Source organism: Phyllobates terribilis, unplaced genomic scaffold (assembly GCF_046119375.1).
Source record: "Phyllobates terribilis strain yellow unplaced genomic scaffold, ASM4611937v1 Scaffold_3__8_contigs__length_932513732, whole genome shotgun sequence".
Classification (NCBI taxonomy): Eukaryota; Metazoa; Chordata; class Amphibia; order Anura; family Dendrobatidae; genus Phyllobates; species Phyllobates terribilis.
This window is the reverse complement of record NW_027362763.1, coordinates 895,180,169-895,195,100: the sequence shown is the minus strand read 5'-3', so window position 1 is coordinate 895,195,100 and position 14,932 is coordinate 895,180,169.

Here is a 14,932-nt window from a genome sequence, read left to right as displayed (position 1 = left end):
TAGCGGCAGAGGTCACAGTTCGTTGCCCAACCAAGGCGTACAGGCAACTCCAATCCACCAGAGGCAGGGGAACACTGTCAATGTTCTGGGACAGTTTTCTGAGACCCGCCCAGCTTACAAGCCCTGAGGCGTGGGGTACTCTCACAAGGAGTGGAAAGTTTCAAAAGATGGTGAGGGAGTACCTTGCCCACCATAACAGCGTCCTCCGTGATTCCTCTGTGCCTTTTAATTATTGGGTATCCAAGCTGAACACTTGGAATGAACTCGCTCTGTAGGCCTTGGAGGTCCTGGCCTGCCCTGCCACTAGCGTGTTAACGGAGCGTGTTTTTAGTGCCGCTGGGGGGATTATAACAGATAAGCGCACTCGCCTGTCAACTGACAATGCTGACAAGCTGACCCTTACAAAATGAACAAGGGCTGGATTGGGCCAGACTTCTCATCAGCACCAAATGACAGCAGAGTAACATAAAGTCAAATCCACTGTGTTATTTCGGGAGGTGTATTCACATGCACCACTTCACACCCACACATGGGTATACGCTTCCTCATTTTGGCTGTTTTTTGCTCTTTTCCTTATCCTCAGCCTCCACCACCACTATACCACCAGGGTGACCTTGGTCCGTGTTGCCAGCATTGCAAGTTCCTCCTTCTTAATTTTTGGCAGATTTTGCTTGGAAGGCATAGGCAAAGACGATGGGAGACCCACTCCCCAATAATGGGAATAATGTTTTTAAGATGCTGTACTACATGGCTCTTGTTTGCCAGCATTGCAAGTTCCTCCGTCCTAATTTTTGGCAGCTTTTGCTTGGAAGGGATAGGCAAAGACTATGGGAGACCTACTCTCCAATTATGGGAATAATGTTTTTAAGATTCTGTACTGCATGGCTCTTCCAAGGGCCATTTAAACCGTCTTGTTAAGCTACTGCAACCTCCACGTCTCTTCCAAGTGGCATTGAAACCATCTTGTTAAGCTACTGCAACCCCCACGTCTCTTCCAAGGGGCATTAAAACCGTCTTGTTAAGCTACTGCGACCTCCACCACTTTTCCCAAGGGTATTGATATTGTCTTTTTATTCCACTGCGACCTCCACGTCTCTTCCAAGGGGCATTAAAACCATCTTGTTAAGCTACTGCAACCTCCACGTCTCTTCCAAGGGGCATTAAAAACGTCTTGTTAAGCTACTGCAACCTCCACGTCTCTTCCAAGAGGCATTAAAACCGTCTTGGTAAGCTACTGCGACCTCCACCATTCTTCCAAGGGGCATTAAAACTGTCTTGTTAAGCTACTGCAACCTCCATGTCTCTTCCCAGGGGCATTAAAACCGTCTTGTTAAGCTACTGCAACCTCCACGTCTCTTCCAAGCGGCAATAAAAATGTCTTTTTAAGCTACTGCGACCACCACCACTTTTCCAAGGGGCATTGATATTGTCTTTTTATTCCACTGCAACCTCCACCATTCTTCCAAGGGGCATTAAAACCGTCTTGTTAAACTACTGCAACCTCCACTTCTCTTCCAAGGGGCATTAAAACCGTCTTGCTAAGCTACTGCAACCTCCATGTCTCTCCAAAGGGGCATTAAAACCGTCTTGTTAAGCTACTGCAACCTCCACATCTCTTCCAAGGGGCATTAAAACCGTCTTGTTAAGCTACTGCAATCTCCACGTCTTTTCTAAGGGGCATTAAAACTGTCTTGTTAAGCTACTGCGACCTCCACCACTTTTCCCAGTGGCATTGATATTGTCTTTTTATTCCACTGCGACCTCCACATCTCTTCCAAGGGGCATTAAAACCGTCTTGTTAAGCTACGGCAACCTCCACGTCTCTTCCAAGGGGCATTAAAACCGTCTTATTAAGCTACTGCGACCTCCACGTCTCTTCCAAGGGGCATTAAAACTGTCTTGTTAAGCTACTGCGACCTCCACCACTTTTCCAAGGGGCATTGATATTGTCTTTTTATTCCACTGCGAACTCCACCATTCTTCCAAGGGGCATTAAAACCGTCTTGTTAAGCTACTGCGACCTCCACCACTTTTCCAAGGGGCATTGATATTGTCTTTTTATTCCACTGCGAACTCCACCATTCTTCCAAGGGGCATTAAAACTGTCTTATTAAGCTACTGCAACCTCCACGTCTCTTCCAAGGGGCATTAAAACCGTCTTGTTAAGCTACTGCAACCTCCACGTCTCTTCCAAGTGGCATTGAAACCATCTTGTTAAGCTACTGCAACCCCCACGTCTCTTCCAAGGGGCATTAAAACCGTCTTGTTAAGCTACTGCAACCTCCACGTCTCTTCCAAGGGGCATTAAAACCATCTTGTTAAGCTACTGCGACCTCCATGTCTCTTCTAAGGGGCATTAAAACCGTCTTGTTAAGCTACTGCGACCTCCACCACTTTTCCAAGGGGCATTGATATTGTCTTTTTATTCCACTGCGAACTCCACCATTCTTCCAAGGGGCATTAAAACTGTCTTATTAAGCTACTGCAACCTCCACGTCTCTTCCAAGGGGCATTAAAACCGTCTTGTTAAGCTACTGCAACCTCCACGTCTCTTCCAAGTGGCATTGAAACCATCTTGTTAAGCTACTGCAACCCCCACGTCTCTTCCAATGGGGCATTAAAACCATCTTGTTAAGCTACTGCAACCCCCACGTCTCTTCCAAGGGGCATTAAAAACGTCTTGTTAAGCTACTGCCACCTCCACGTCTCTTCCAAGAGGCATTAAAACCGTCTTGGTAAGCTACTGCGACCTCCACCTTTCTTCCAAGCGGCATTAAAACTGTCTTGTTAAGCTACTGCGACCTCCACCACTTTTCCCAGGGGCATTGATATTGTCTTTTTATTCCACTGCGAACTCCATCATTCTTCCAAGGGGCATTAAAAAAGTCTTGTTAAGCTACTGCAACCTCCACGTCTCTTCCAAGGGGCATTAAAACCGTCTTGTTAAGCTACTGCAACCTCCACGTCTCTTCCAAGGGGCATTAAAACTGTCTTGTTAAGCTACTGCAACCTCCAATTCTTTTCCAAGGGGCATTAAAACTGTCTTGTTAAGCTACTGCGACCTCCACCAGTTTCCCCAGGGGCATTAAAACCGTCTTGTTAAGCTACTGCAACCTCCACCATTCTTCCAAGGGGCATTAAAACCGTCTTGTTAAGCTACTGCGACCTCCACCACTTTTCCAAGGGGCATTGATATTGTCTTTTTATTCCACTGCGACCTCCACCATTCTTCCAATGGGCATTGCATTTCCTCCTAATTTTAGTCAGCTTTTGCTTTTCAATGCATAGGCGAACACTAAGGGTGACCCACTCCCCAATAATGGGTAGAAGGTTTTTAGTATGCTGTAATCCACGTCTGTTTCAAGGGGCATTGCAGTTCCTCATAATTTTTGGAAAGCCTTCCATTCACTGCTTAGGCCAACAGTGCACAGGAGACCCAGCTGCTATAAATGGAAAAACGATTTAGTTAAGGCCGTCTGACCTCCATGTCACTTCCAAGGGGCATTGGAGTGCCTCGACATTCTTGTTAGGCATTACCCTCACTGCATGCCCTTTAACTGTGTAGCCGAACCGCTCCTTTTGGTACAGAAACATATCCTACAAGACATGTGTGGTTGACTGGCCTGATATTGATGTGAATGGTCCCTGTTCCTCCTGCTCTTTCTCCTTTGCCACCACCTCATCCATCATTCATCACCTGAAGCTTTGTTTTAACGGGAGTCATAGAACTGGGATAGTAGCAGGAAAACATCCAGCAATCCTCGGAGGAGGTAGGATATGCGCCAAAACGCTGACCACCTAAGGCATAGCCGCTATTATATACATGCGCTTGCATTCCAAGAAAACAAAGCAGACGCTAACTTCTATCATCATCATCATGCTCCTCATCTTGGCACTCTCAACTCCCCTGATGGAGAAGCCAGGGCCCACCGGAGGAGTCTGGTTCTCTGGTGGGCATGTCTAATGCTGCCCTAAAGCAGGCCAGGCTAAGAAAAGTGTGGGGGAAGTTTCAAGGAGAAATAGGGGCGGCTGGGGAGCGTTTATGGACACCCGGCCGCCCCCAGGCGGCTGGGGACCGTGTGTGGACACCCGGCCGCGGGGCAGCTGGGGACCGAGCATGGACACCTGGCCGCCCCCTGGCGGCTGGGGACTGAGTGTGGACACCCGGCCGCCGGGCGGCTGGGGACTGAATATGGATACCGCGCTGCCGAAGCAGCCATGAGGTAGTGGCCAGCTTCGGCCTCCTCCAAACTAAAAGGCCCCATTTCAAGTGCAAGCAAGCTAGCAGTATGGTATTGCAGCCTGGGGGTGGGTGGGTGGCAGGCTGCATACTTGCGCTTGCATTGCAAGGAATGGGGGAGGTACAATTGAACACTGCCCTGGGACAAGGACTTGCACGGGGATAGTTGCAAGTCTGCATCTTCTGATGTGGAAAGGATCACTTCTGATGGGCACACTTTTAGGCAGTGACCTGGGTGTCAGAGATGCTTCCAGGGGTCTTCCCCATGCTGTTCTCATGTCTTTTCAGCACATGGCCAGATAAGATTGTAAAATGTTAAAATGACATTTCCCGGTGAATGCATTTGTCACGGTTGAAAGCAATACAAAAGTGCGAAAACGCATAAAAAATGCTACTTGTGAACATAGCCCAAGGTGTGGAGGAGTATTTTTGTTTTTGGTTATTTATTTTACCTTATACACAAGTCTTTACACTGAAAAGGAAGTTCCTTAACATATTTCACAGGAAAACCGTTTCAGTTTTCGTTTTTGAACTTTTTATTTTGAGCCCGTTAAAGTGGCTTAATACCTCTGACCACGTTGTTGACAGCAGTGACCTGGGGGTCAGCATGGGCCAATGCCCATGCTTTCCCTATGTCTTTTGAGCACTGTCACTATCGTTTTGGGCTCTTTTTAGGCTTTCTATAGACTGCCGAGGGTGCCGCCGCAAAAATGCTCGGGTCTCCCATAGACTAACATTGGGCTCATTGCTCGGGTCGAGCACCCGAGTTTCACGGTGAGATCGGCCTGAGCTTCGAGCACCCGAGCACTTTAGTGCTCGCTCAACACTAATTATTACATGTATACAGGATCAGGACCAATAACAGTAAAGAAATACATCACCAGAACTCTCATTAGTACAGGCATACACATCACAACCACCATCAGTACATAAATATATCATTAGAACCACCATCAGTTCATGAATACATCACTAAAGCCACCACCAGTGCATGAATATGTGATGCCCCTGAGGGTTCGACCGCCACAGGGATGCTGCACTTCTTTAATGGAGTGTAGTGTTCCTCCTCTGAGGTAAGAACAGTGTGATGGTCAGGACCCAACCTCCACATCCAACACCACACTTCTCCCTCCAGAGGGGGTTGGTATGCACCAGGTGCTGCCCCCACTGGAGTCGGGAGACTGGGGAACCAAGAGATAGGGGAACCAATTAGTGGGTGAGGGTGGACGACTCACATTTTAGTGACACTTAATAATTCATATTTAATACACAGCCATCTTGGGCTCATGGTTCTTTGCTTGTGATCTCCCACCCTGAACGTGGATCCTGTGTGGACCTGCAGCGGATGGAGACATGGCCCTCGTACCCTGGCCTTGGGTCGAGGGACAGGTTGCAGATAATGTATGTCCCAGCCCGGTCAAGGACCATGACCAAGAAGGCCCGGAGCTTAGGAGTGTAGCTCCACCGCAAATGGGTCCCAGGGGGGATGCAGACGGAGCGGTATATGCCACCTGTCCTCGCCAACCTGATCTATTCAGAGGGATTCCGGCTGCAAGAGGGGTACCGGCCCCCGACACCTGACTTTGCTACTCCACGTCTTAGTCAGGAAAGCCCGGCAGGCCCTGAGGATACCACCGGGTGACGGAAAGAGCAGAGCTGCCACCCGTACCCTTTTTCTGAGTGAAGTTCAGAGGGAGACCCGGCCTATCCACACACACACAGACAGGAATGGACCCGGTCAGAAGTCTAGGAACACTCTGTTGCGAGGTCCTGATTTAACACTGGACTTACTCGGAGGTCGTCAGAGCCCCGTCCCTGGTGACCGCAGAACTCCGCGAGGAGCAGTGAGAAGCCTTGCAGCTGCACTCTCCACGGTGAGTAAAAACCCTGGAAGTTAACCCCTATGGCCTCCGGACTCTTTATTCTGCGCTACACCACACTACGCAGCACGAGACCTCCTACACTACGACTCCCTCCGTCCTGTCCCTCTGCCCTGAAGCCCTGCTCCGCCTGTGGGGAGTAGTAACAACGACGGCTGTGATAACACCATGCCTCAGCGGACTGCAGCAGCGCTGGTGGCCTTCACCAGGTGCCACAGGTGGCGTAGTCGAGATCAGCCACTCAATCCAAACATTTATTCCACATGATTGGAATAAAAGGCTAAAAGGATACAACTTATTTGCAAGAAACAGACTTGATAAACGAGGAGGAGGTGTCGCATTGTATGTTAGAAAAGCGTATATCTGCACAGAGATTGAAGCTTCAGAGACTGGGAGTTCTGTGGAAACTGTTTGGGTAAGAATACAAGGAGAGAACAAGGGAAAGGACACCATTGTAGGCATTTACTACAGGCCACCTGGGCAAGCTGAAGATATGGATGAACTCTTTATGTATCAAATGACCAAGTTCTCCAAAAAATATGACGTAGTGGTCATGGGAGATTTCAACTATCCAGACATTTGTTGGGAATCTCTCTCAAGTAAAACTAACAGGTCAAGCAAATTCTTATCCTCTCTTGCTGACAACTTTATCTTCCAAAAGGTAGGGGAGAAAACAAGGGGATCTGCTACTTTGGATCTAATCCTTATAAACAGGGAGGAAATGGTTGAGGAGGTAAAGGTGGCTGGGACCCTAGGAGGCAGCGATCATGCTATTATAGAATTTTGGATAACTAGAGGAGGAAGACATGTGAAGACTCAAACTTCAAGGTTAGATGTTAGAAAGGCAGATTTTAAGAGACTCAGAAAGAGAATAGGAGGGATCCAATGGCTGGATGTCCTTAAGGACAAAAATGTCCAGGAAGGATGGGAAATTTTTAAAAATGAGATTCTCAAAGCACAATCGTTAACAATCCCGAAAAGTAGGAAGAATGGGAAGCATTTAAGGAAACCAGGATGGATGAACACAGAACTTAAACACATGCTAAAAAGAAAGAAAGAAATGTTTATTAAATGGAAAGAGGGAGGCATATCTAAAGAAGATTATAATGCAGTCTGCAGATCCTGTAGTGCACATATCAGGTTAGCTAAAGCTGACAATGAATTAAGGCTTGCGAGAGATGTCAAAAGCAATAAAAAAGGATTTGGGGGGTATGTCAAAAGTAAAAGAAATGTCAAAGATGCTATAGGATTTTTACAGGATGAAAATGGAGAAATGGTAAGAGAGGATGTTGAGAAAGCCGAACTTTTTAACTCCTATTTTGCATCTGTTTTCTCTCAGAAAGAAAATGTAACATCAACTGATCTTCACTGTCCTTTTAAAGGAATAGAGGAATCCAAGTTATCTGTAAACAGAAAGATTGTGAGGGAATATTTAGCTAACATAAATGAGTTCAAGTCTCCAGGTCCAGATGAATTACACCCCAGAGTACTGAAGGAGATCGTAGAAGAAATTTTAGAACCACTCTCCATAATCTTTGAAAATTCTTGGAGAACAGGAGAAGTCCCAGAAGACTGGAGAAGAGCAAATGTTGTTCCTATCTTCAAAAAGGGGAAGAAGGTGGACCCAGGGAACTATAGGCCTTACACCTTAGACTTCTATACCAGGAAAGATCTTTGAACAAATTATTAAACAACATGTATGTAAGTACATGGATAAGAATGAAGTGATTAACTAGAGTCAGCATGGGTTTGTAACTAACAAGTCATGTCAGACTAACTTAATTTCCTTCTATGACAGAATCACTGACTGGGTGGATCAGGGAAATGCTGTAGATATAGTATATCTTGACTTCAGCAAAGCATTTGACAAAGTATCTCACACCATCCTTATTGAAAAAATGACCAAGTATGCAATGGACCAGGCAACTGTTAGGTGGATTCATAACTGGCTTAGTGATCGGACTCAAAGGGTGGTTGTAAATGGCTTCACATCCAGCTGGATGAATGTCTCAAGTGGGGTACCACAGGGCTCCATCCTGGGACCTGTATTGTTCAACATCTTTATCAATGATTTAGATGAAGGAATTGAGGGTACACTGATTAAATTTGCTGATGACACAAAGCTAGGAGGGATAGCTAATACTAGAGAAGAGAGAGGATTCAAAAAGACCTAAATAAACTGGAGCAGTGGGCAGCAACTAACAGAATGGTTTTTAACAGGGAAAAATGCAAAGTACTACATCTGGGCAATAAAAATGAAAAAAGCATATACAGAATGGGAGGAATAGAGCTAAGCAACAGTACATGTGAAAAAGACTTAGGTATACTAATAGATCATAGACTGAACATGAGTCAACAGTGTGATGCAGCAGCAAAAAAGGCAAATACAATTCTGGGATGTATTAACAGAAGCATACAGTCTAGATCACGTGAAGTCATTATCGGTCTTTACTCCTCTTTGGTCAGACCTCATCTGGAATACTGTGTACAGTTTTGGGCACCACATTTTAAAAAAGACATAGACAAACTGGAGCAAGTTCAGAGAAGAGCGACCAGAATGGTGACTGGTCTGCAAACCATGTCCTATGAGGAACGGTTGCAGGATTTGGGAATGTTTAGCTTGCAAAAAAGAAGACTGAGAGGAGACTTAATAGCTGTCTACAAATATGTCAAGGGCTGTCACATTGTAGAAGGATCATCTTTATTCTCATTTGCACAAGGAAAGACTAGAAGCAATGGGATGAAACTAAATTAAATGGGAGGAGACACAGATTAGATATTAGAAAAAACTTTTTGACAGTTAGGGTGATTAATGAGTGGAACAGGCTGCCACGAGAGGTGGTGAGTTCCCCTTCAATGGACGTCTTCAAACAGAGGCTGGACAGACATCTGTCTGAGATGATTTAGTGAATCCTGCTTTGAGCAGGGGGTTGGACCAGATGACCCAGGAGGTCCCTTCCAACTCTACCATTCTATGATTCTATGATTCTATGATTCAACCCGGACAAGCCTGTACCATCCTTTTTAGTGTGACGGCCCTGGGCACGGAGCGGGTCCGGGCCACTGCTGCACCACATATACATCACAGGACCCGGCTCCGAGTCCCCCATCTGCCAGGGTAGTGCTTCCAGCGTGCGTGCCGCGCTGGGTCGCACAACTTGGCGTAGTCGGCAGGATCGCGTGCCCGCAGCCAAGGAAGGAATTACCCATTGCTACCGGGTACTGTGTGCCTTACACCTTAGACTGTCGTTCTCACTTAAAATGGCGCCCGCCCAAGAAGAACAGACGCCATAGTGCATCAGAAAGACGGTCTTCTAACACCTCCTAACGTGGGCCAGGCTCCCATATGGCGCCAAAAGTGTGGACCTCCCCTTCCATCAGAGACTGTCCGCGGGGTAATGCCCGTCTAACTGGATGGGCTGAACGAAGGCGGGCCTGTCAGCATACCGCCCAGGAACTGCCCCGAAAGAGGAGGAAAAAGAAAAACAACAAGGTGCGGCCATAGGAGTTGGAGTTTGGCGACCTTCAGGAGCGGACATGGACGCTGCTGGAGCGCAACAAACGGAGCCTTCCGAACCCGACCCAGGTCCTTCCCACGGCAGGGAGCGAAGCGGCACCAGACTTACAGCGGGAGATGTTGAATTTCTCCACCAGGAAGCCCCGGGTCTTGCACGGAGACTGAATGAGGCCCAGAAGGTGGCGTCTGCTGCGTGGCTGGAAGAAATTCTGCTGCGCATCCGGACCCGCCGCCAAGAAGCTGAAGCTCAGGGAGAAGCGGTGACAGAGGTCGCGAGCAGCCCAGAGGCGGGTGAGTGTGCTACCCCTGCCCTGGCTGCTGAGCCTACCGTAACCATACTGGACCTCATGGTCGAATATCTCCTGCCCGGCGCGGTCACCTGGGAGCAGGTCTTTACCCCGGAGCTGCAAGCTTCAGCTATAGGCGGAGACCTGCATTGCCGCCCAACTCCTGAATCGGAAGCGCCTGAGGCTGCTGGGGTATCCACCAACCCCAACCCGGACTGGTCCGCACTTGCAGAGGACCCGCAGCAACCCCTGCTGACACCGCTACCCACACCAACAGTCACCTGGCCGGCGGCTGAGGAGTGGGCCTGGGACAACCAGGGGGGGACTTGATGGGCTTCCCCCGGGAGACCCGGGCTGAAGCGCACAGGAGGAGTGAGCTGTGCCGTCAGCAGATCCTCCAACTCGGACGGGAGCAATGCCAGAGGGAGGTCCGCTGCGAGCGCCTCGAGGTGCGCGCCAAGGCTGCAAAGTCCCGGGCCCGCCAGGAGGAGGCGACCCATCTAAGCCCTCGAGTGGAAGGGCAAGTTGTCCGCTTCCACCATGAGGCGGGGTGGGGGTTCATAAGGAGTCCCCAGAGTGAGGACGACGTCTTCGTCAGCAGGCGGGACGTCAAGCCAGCGGCTGAAGAAGGGACACCCTGGCCGGAACCTCTTCCCAGGTGACATAGTCACAGACACCCGCCACAATGGGGTGCGGGGGTGGTATGCCCTGGATGTCCACAAGGTGTCCGGGGGCGACGCCCCCTCGCGCTCGGCTTCAGAGGACCGGTCAGCCTCCGTCAGGAGGAATGAGCCTTTTCCCAGGAGGGAGCACGAGAACTAAGCAGCCCCGGGGGCTGTAACTTGTTTAAAGTTGTAATGTTTGTGTTTATGTTTTGATTTACATCCCCGGTTTCTAGAGACATTGGTCCCTACGAACTTGCAGCAGGCAGACTCCTAACCTGTAAATAGTTTGCATCTCTTTAGGTGCTCCTTATTGGTTTTATGTAAAACCGTGGATATATCTACCTCAGACCTCAGAAGAAAAACCTGTCTGGAGTGGCTCTCCTGGAGGTCCAACTCGGGATCTTCATGCCCTGCAGCCACCCCAGGGCCCACGCTGGGGGTTTGGGACAGGTCCCTCGTGCTTCTGAACTGCCTTTCATTCCTTGCACTTTAACCCGTCTGTCTGTGCATAAATGTCTCTGGATAATTCTAGCACTTTTATAATTTTTATACTTTTGTACTTTTATATTATATGTTGTTTGAAATGTTTAAGAAGAAGTGCCTCCCATAAAGGGAAGATGGTTTATTGTTATATATAAAAAGAAAAACTGTACCAGGTATTGCTCTTTTGCAGCCCGTGGACGAGCTGTGTTTCACCAGGGGGGAATGTGGCGCCCCTGAGGGTTCGACCGCCACAGGGATGCTGCACTTCTTTAATGGAGTGTAGTGTTCCTCCTCTGAGGTAAGAACAGTGTGATGGTCAGGACCCAACCTCCACATCTAACACCATACTTCTCCCACCAGAGGGGGCTGATATGCACCAGGTGCTGCCCCCACTGGAGTCGGGAGACTGGGGAACCAAGAGATAGGGGAACCAATTAGTGGGGGAGGGTGGAGGACTCACATTTTAGTGACACTTAATAATTCATATTTAATACACAGCCATCTTGGGCTCATGGTTCTTTGCTTGTGATCTCCCACCCTGAACGTGGATCCTGTGTGGACCTGCAGCGGATGGAGACACGGCCCTCGTACCCTGGCCTTGGGTCGAGGGGCAGGTTGTAGATAATGTATGTCTCAGCCCGGTCAAGGACCATGACCAAGAAGGCCCGGAGCTTAGGAGTGTAGCTCCACCGCAAATGGGTCCCAGGGGGGATGCAGACGGAGCGGTATATGCCACCTGTCCTCGCCAACCTGATCTATTCAGAGGGATTCCGGCTGCAAGAGGGGTACCGGCCCCCGACACCTGACTTTGCTACTCCACGTCCTAGTCAGGAAAGCCCGGCAGGCCCTGAGGATCCCATCGGGTGACGGAAAGAGCAGAGCTGCCACCCGTACCCTTTTTCTGAGTGAAGTTCAGAGGGAGACCCAGCCTATCCACACACACACAGACAGGAATGGACCCGGTCTGAAGTCTAGGAACACTCTGTTGCGAGGTCCTGATTTAACACTGGACTTAAAAGTTTGGACACACCTTCTCATTTAAAGATTTTTCTGTATTTTCATGACTTTGAAAATTGTACATTCACACTGAAGGCATCAAAACTATGAATTAACACATGTGGAATTATATACTTAACAAAAAAGTGTGAAACAACTGAAAATATGTCTTATATTCTAGGTTCTTCAAAGTAGCCACCTTTTGCTTTGATGACTGCTTTGCACACTCTTGGCATTCTCTTGATGAGTTTCAAGAGGTAGTCACCAGAAATGGTCTTCCAACAATCTTGAAGGAGTTCCCAGAGATGCTTAGCACTTGTTGGCCCTTTTGTCTTCACTCTGCAGTCCAGCTCACCCCAAACCATCTCGATTGGGTTCAGGTCTGGTGACTGTGGAGGCCAGGTCATCTGGCGTAGCACCCCATCACTCTCCTTCTTGGTCAAATAGTGTCTGGAGCAAAGCACTGGGGCAACGGGAGCGAGGTGAGTATGTTTCATTGTTGTTTTTTTATATATATGTGTGTATGGGATGTGTGCCTGTATAGAGGGCTCATACTATATATGAGGGCTCATACTGTATATAGAGGCTATACTGTATTTAGCAGGCTATGTGGGGGCTCATATTTTTGTAAGAGGCTATGTGAGGGCTCTTACTGTATATAGTAGGCTATATGGGGGCCTATGCTCTATATAGTAGGCTATGTGGGGGTTCATACTGTATGTAGGAAGCTATTTGGACTCATACTGTATTTAGTAAGCTATGTGGGAGCTCATACTGTATATAGGAGGCCAAGTGGGGCATCAAACTGTATATAAGGTGCTATGTGAGGGGTCATACTGTATATTGCGGACTATGTGTGGGCTCATACTGGGTATAGGGGACTGTGTAAGGAAACATACTGTTTATAGGTGGGCTGTGTGCGGGCTACGGTATATAGAGGTATGTCAGCATACTTAATTCTGTTTAATATTAAGTGATCCAATTAAAAAATAATTATAATTAATATGTTAATATTAATATTAAGCAGAATTAATTTCAGCCCATTGGTTCGGCCCTCCACAACAGTCACAGTCTCTAATTTGGCCCCTTGGGAAAATTAATTTCCCATCCCTGCTCTATTATGTATAGTGCTATGTTATGTATAGCGCTGTACACAAAGAAAAAAATGTGCCTGTCTTTGTCGTTTTGCATTGGGTGCTGGGAGATGGGGGGCTACACATTCTAAACTGCCTGGGGCCCTGGTTACTCTTAATCCGCCCCGGGTAAGGGTGATGTACAGATTCTGCATGTGTACTGCATGGGTGTTGCATGTGTGCTGTATGGAGTCTAGACCATCCCTGACCATTGTCCTTGAATATATTTACTCTCATTGGTGCCTAAAGAGGCGACATGTACAAGGTAGCACAGCTACGTCAATGTAACAATGGTGTAATCCGCCACAATCCATCATGATATCACAATATGTTTCATTCAGTTATCTGTGTATAGGTAGTGAGTTGCAATATGTAATTATATCCACAATGTATTTAAATTATTTAAATAAAACAAAAACTCCAATTTTTAACAGGAAATAGTAATTTATTCTGTGCTGTAATGGACTTGCTCCTATTAACACCCAGTATCAACTAAATGGAGTCGTCAAGTGCAGCTTCCAGTAAAAGGTCCCTGGGTCTAGTAAGACTCAAATCTCTGCAAAAGCACCCTCTATTGGTAAAAAGGTCACATTTATTCTCCATTGAAAAGAAGAAAAATAGTGCAGACATATAAACCATGAAAAAATAAACCAGAAGAAAAATGACACAAACTGTACCAAGAATGGAAATGTAATGTATCTTTTTCTACAGTAATAGTAAGTGATGCTCAAAAATGTTTTCATAGTCAGTTACAGGAGTGGTTTCAAAATTGGATAATTAGTATGTGAACCCCACTGATGTCTGTTTTGACTGAACATAAATTGTAAAGAGAAATATGTGGTAAGCTAATGAAATGTGTGTGTATATGTGTGAGTATGTGTGTGTGTATATGTATGTATATCTGTGTGTATATGTGTATATGTATGTATATCTGTGTGTATATGTGTATATGTATGTATATCTGTGTGTATATGTGAGTATGTGTGTGTGTATATGTGTGTGTGTGTATATGCGTGTGTGTATATCTGTGTGTATATGTATATGTGTGTGTATATATGTATGTATATCTGTGTGTATATGTATATGTGTGTATATCTGTGTGTATATGTATATGTGTGTATATCTGTGTGTATATGTGTGTGTATATGCGTGTGTGTATATGTATATCTGTGTGTATATGTGTATATATGTATGTATATCTGTGTGTATATGTGTATGTGTGTGTGTATATGTATATCTGTGTGTATATGTATATGTGTATATATCTGTGTGTATATGTGTGAGTATGTGTGTGTGTATATGTATATCTGTGTGTATATGTATATGTGTATATATCTGTGTGTATATGTGTGAGTATGTGTGTGTGTATATGTATATGCGTGTGTGTATATGTATATCTGTGTGTATATGTATATGTGTGTATATATGTATGTATATGTGTGTGTATATGTATATGTGTGTGTATATGTATATGTGTGTATATCTGTGTGTATATGTATATGTGTGTGTATATGTATATGTGTGTATATCTGTGTGTATATGTGTGGTGTATGTGTAAGTGTGTGTGTATATGTGTGTTGTCCATTTATGGAATTATTGTAGATGACAATTTATGTATATGTATGTATATATTTATATATATATATATATATATATATGTTCATGTGTACATACTATATACCGTTGTATCTATCTGTGAATATGTCTATGATGATGATGAAAAACAAAAAT